This window comes from Macaca nemestrina, chromosome 8 (assembly GCF_043159975.1).
Source record: "Macaca nemestrina isolate mMacNem1 chromosome 8, mMacNem.hap1, whole genome shotgun sequence".
NCBI lineage: Eukaryota > Metazoa > Chordata > Mammalia > Primates > Cercopithecidae > Macaca > Macaca nemestrina.
In genome coordinates, this window is record NC_092132.1 from 136,563,839 (window position 1) to 136,569,484 (window position 5,646).

The following is a 5,646-nucleotide window of genomic DNA, read 5'->3' on the forward strand; positions in this document are numbered from 1 at the left end:
GCCTCAAGTCATAGAAAATGCACAAAATTGGGGTCACCTGAATCCTTGTAATTTAATCCCAATTTCATTACAAAATAAAGTCACTATGGTTTTTCACTTTATTTGCTGGGACTTCAATAAACACTGATAATTATTTGTATAATTGCTCACTCACTAATTTCCATTTTTAATTCTTTTTATAAGTCTTCCTTTGAAAATACTAAAAGCATCCTTGGATCTAGGATAATTCTTCCTTCATTTCACAGATAGGAAAATGAAGAATAGAAAGGGTAAAACAACATTAGCAGGGTTGTTTTTTTTTTTTTTTTTTTGCATTGTACATTTCCAAATGTAATAGAAACGCTATCTCTTTGTTGCTTTATTATAATACTGTCCAAATACTGCCTGGTAAGGAATTTTAGGTTAAAACCAAAAGCATTCTAACATATATCTAATGTATATATGACTGCTAATATTGATAGAAGAAAGAAACTAAACTATGTAAAGTTACGTAAATTGAACTTTTGAATCCTGATAAGCCCTGGAAGAGTATAGAACTTTTCTACATAAAAATTGAGACTGACCACTAAAACTACCAGATAATAAGCTTCGGAATTATATGAAATACAAAATACATATATTCATTTGGCTAGAAAATACTTACTACCTGAAATACATGTTTTTTTTTTTTAAGCTATTGTATACTCAAATTCAATGGAAATCGATGGACCACAAAAATAGGTTATTAGTGATTTATCTATTGAATACTTGTGTAATTATAAATTTGACAACTGGTGATGGTTAAAGATAAGGTAGGGAAGGGCAGAAAAAAATAGGCATAATTACATATAATCCAAGGTAAACTTGAAAATCATAATCCAAAAAGCTATTTGAAATACTGATTTTATAACTTAAAATTCATTATCTGTGTCTTAAATATTTTGGGGGAAGAGTGAGGGAACAGAAAGATGGGAAATGGCAAAGCTGACACTGGGGGTAAACTGCCCATCTAAGATCTATTATAATGAAGGCCCTTTAGTCTCTGTCTCCTAAGAATAGGAAAATCTACAAAAAAAAAGTATATAGCCAGAACATGTTGACAAAGGACACACAGAAGCAACTGTGGGTTCTGGTGGAGAATCAGTGTTTAAAACTGCCCTGGAAATTGATTTAATGATACGTTGGTTAGAACATTGAAAAGAAAGCAAAACCACACCAGGTTGAGCGTCCCAAACCCAAAGATCTGAAATGGTCCAAAATGCAAAACCTTTTCAGTGCCGACATGATGCTCAAAGGAAATGCTGACTGAAGCATTGTGAACTCTAGATTTGAGATGCTCAACCGGTATAAATACTCCAAAACCTGAAAGAAAAAAAAATCACAAATCCAGAACTTAAGCCATACCGAGTTGTCCTTTTTCCTCCAACATAGGTAATTTGTATAGCACTTATACTCAAAACATTCTTATGAACATTATTTCATTGAACAGAATAACCTATACCAATTCCCAGTCTTGGGAAAATCCGAATATAACTGACACAATAGCTGATGGTCACACTAGTGAGTGAAATTTTTATAACTAGCAATGGAGATGGGGTAACTCTAAATTTGTATCCAGTCTCACTAAAAGTGAGGTTTAACACAAATGTTGAAAACTGCTAGTGTGAAATGTCATAGCTCTTTGCATCTTTCAAAGCTTTTTTGTGATCTGATCCACAGAAAAGCTCTAGGCAGGAAGCTATTTATTAAAGGTGAGGATTCCTACCAAAATAATATTTACAATTATATGATTTGTTTTAAAATTAATCATGTGATTTGTTACACCTACATATGGGGATAGACAACTAACTACACTTTGGAAAAGTCTTAAGGCAAGAAATACATTTAGCATGTAAAAGAGATATAATAGAACTCTGTTGCATAGAAACTTTATACTGTGATTAGTTTTTAAAACAAGCAAATCAAGAGCTCTCTAAATTGCTGGCCCAAAATTTATTTTGTTACAGATTTTTCTAAGCCTGTAAACAGGAAATGAACTGGTAAAATTTTTAGAAGTGTACACATATATTATGTATATACATGCACATACACATACACAGGTTGAATATTGCTCATCTGAAGTGCCTGGAAATGTCTTTTGGATTTTTAAAATTTTTGAATATTTGTATTTACTGGTTGAGCATCCCAGATAAAAAAATCCAAAATCCCAAATGCCCCAATAAACATTTCCTTTGAGGGTCATGTCAGCACTTAAAGTTTTGGATTTTGGAGCATTTCCAACTATGGATACTGAATCTCTCTTTGTGTACATGTGTGCGTGCATGTGTGCATCAAAGTAATTTGGAGGCACAGAGCTCCCTTCTGTTCCTTAATTTTCAGAAAATGATACCAGTGAATCTGAGGAAGTAACCAGATATGTAAAGACAGGGACTGTAAGAGTAATAATTAGAGTTGTACAAGAACAACAGGAAATGCTGGCTCTTCCAGTCAAGATGACTTAGAAACTTTATTTGTATAGTGAAATAAGGGAAATCTAGAGTCAGTCTCTTTTTGACAGATAAGCTGATTAAAGAAAGTTGGACAGGCCAGGCACGGTGGCTCACACCTGTAATCCCAGCACTTTCGGAGGCCAAGGCAGGTGGATCATGAGGTCAGGAGTTCGAGACCAGCCTGGACAACATGGCGAAACCCCATCTCTACTAAAAATACAAAAAATAAGCCAGGCATGGTGGCAGGCGCCTGTAGTCCCAGCTACTCAGGAGGCTGAGGCAGGAGAAATGCTTGAACCTGGGAGGCGGAGGTTACAGTGAGCCGAGATTACGCCACTGCACTCCAGCCTAGGCAACGGAGCAAGACTCTGTCTTTAAAAAAAAAAAAAAAAAAAAAGTTGGACAAGAAACGAGTCTATTTTTGAGTAAATGTAAGAATGTTCTCTCTAGAGTATACCTGTTATTCATGCTTTTTATTTGCTGTATTTTATGATGCTTTGACATCTTTAGATGCTTGCTGGTCAAAGAGGAACCACCCCATTCAGGGTCTCTCTCTTAGCCACAGCAAAGCTTCCTTGAGATAGCAAAGGTCTTTCTTAGAGATAGCAAAGGGCTCAGCCACGAGCAGGTCTTTCATATACATACCTATCAATCCCAAGTCTATAGCCCCAACCACACTCCTTATCTAATTCTTGCACACCAAGCCACTATTTCTCCATCCTAAATCATCCTAGGACAAGGTCCCAGAAAATTAGACACCATCCCGATGGCCCACCAGTATTATTCAAACAAGCCAATCTTAAAACCATTTACTCTACCCTGCCTGGCCTTTCCTAAGGAAACCTCAATAAAGGATCTAGCTAGTCTTGCCCCTTGCTCCTTATGCTATCTGACCAAAATTTGGTGCTTTCCCCATGACCCTATATAGCATGTGGTAACCCAAGTTCTTTTTTTCTTTGAGACAGAGTCTCACTGTATCACTAAGGATGGAGTGCAGTGGCGTGATCTTGGCTCACTGCAACCTCCACCTCCCGGGTTCAAGCGATTCTCCTGCCTCAGCTTCCTGAGTAGCTCGGATTACAGGCGTGTGCCACTTACGCCCGGCTAATTTTTGTATTTTTTCGTAGAGACAAGTGTTTTGCTATGTTGGCCAGGCTGGTCTTGAACTCCTGACCTTGGGTGATCCGCCCGCCTCGGCATCCCCAAGTGCTGGGATTACAGGCGTGAGCCACTGCACTGGCAGTAACCCACTCTCAGGCCTTTAAGTATAATAAACTTACTTCTTTCAAGTTTATTCTTACTGTGGCCATTGACTTCTACCATACCATTATTCAACATATACATTATTATTATTATTATTATTTTTTGGGATGGAGTGTCGCTCTGTTGCCCAGGCTGGAGTGCAGCAGCGCGATCTCAGCTCACTGCAAGTTCCGCCTCCCGGGTTCACGCCATTCTCCTGCCTCAGCCTCCCGAGTAGCTGGGAGTATAGGTGCCCGCCACCACACCCGGCTACTTTTTTGTATTTTTAGTAGAGACAGGATTTCACCGTGTTAGCCAGGATAGTCTCAATCTCCTGACCTTGTGAGCCACCCGCCTCGGCCTCCCAAAGTGCTGGGATTACAGGCGTGAGCAACTGTGCCCGGCCAACATGTACATTCTTCAAACAGTATATAAAACAAATATAACTAAGAAATAACAAAGTGTCTGTTCACTATAAAAACAAAAAAATCTCAAGTTCAATCAGCTTTCTGGCTGACTGACACATCATTTTTCATGTTCTGTTTTTTTGTTGTTGTTTGTTTTACATTTAAAACTGTCAAGCACCATTGTGGAATAAATTCTGAAACATAAGTGAGTATGTGAATTTAAATGAAAATACAATTCAGAGTTGTATACAGGATATATATTTATTACCAGTGAAAAAGCATTTACCCAAAGTCAGTGTTACAAAATACAAAGAGTACCTCAACAGTCCGGCCAGCTCATTATTTTAGGCATTATCTCAACCTGCATAAAATTCTCTCTCACTCAGTTTGACCTTTTCTCCCTCTATCTGTAACCAAAATTTTTAACTTCAAAATTAGGACAAATAGGAATATTAAATGCCTAACCCTTCAGCAATAGTTTACTAAACAGATTAAATAAATATATCTGCTCTCAAACCCTAGGTATTTTAAAACTAAATTATCTACTAAAATAGAAAAACAATAGACTTAGATTAATAGCAGCTGTAACACAAGTCAAATAAGCAATTTTGATAAGGTTTGTAAGTACTATGGTAATAACTAAGATATAAATACAATTTTTTCACTTTAATATGCATGCAGAGAGAGAGACACACACAATATGTAAGGCTTGGCTTGAGTACCAAAACAAAGTATTTACCCTTTCCTCCTTAAAGTCTAGAAAATAAAGAATTTGAGTATGCATGTAACATAACTTATTGTTCCAATTTCCCTGAAGTTAGAGCACCTGGATAAGAACTTCTAATTCTGAATTGGTAATTTTCTGAATAGGTTTTATTAAAATTGAAGATACACTGTCTTCCATAATTTAAGTAGCAATACAGTAAATGTCCTCGTAGAGAAATCCTCATTTAATACTCCTTGAACGGACATTACACTGAGGTATACAGCAACTTTTTTTTTTTTTTTTTTTTTTTTTAAGATGATGGAGTCTCGCTCTGTCACCAGGCTGGAGTACAGTGGCATGATCTCGGCTCACTGCAACCTGCAACCTTCATCTCCCAGGTTCAACCTATTCTTCTGCCTCAGGCTCCCAAGTAGCTGGGACTACAGGTGTGCGCCACCTCTCCCAGCTAATTTTTGTATTTTCAGTAGAGATGGGGTTTCACCATGTTGGCCAAGATGGTCTCGATCTCTTGCCCTCATGATCTGCCCGCCTCAGCCTCCCAAAGTGCTGGGATTACAGGAGTGAGCCATGGTGCCTGGGCAGCAAGTAACAATTTTAAAGGAATACTCAACAAGTTCTTTTTTTATGGGGTATTTTAGTTGTTAACAAAGTTAAAATACTTCTTGGAACTAATTCTTCGTATTCAAGGAAGAATCTATAAGGTTGACTAATTCATTGTTATCTGGGTTTTTGAAGCTTTACTGGGTATATGGAGAATCTGGGATAAAAAGTAAATCACCTTTCAAAGCTGATTTACTTCAAG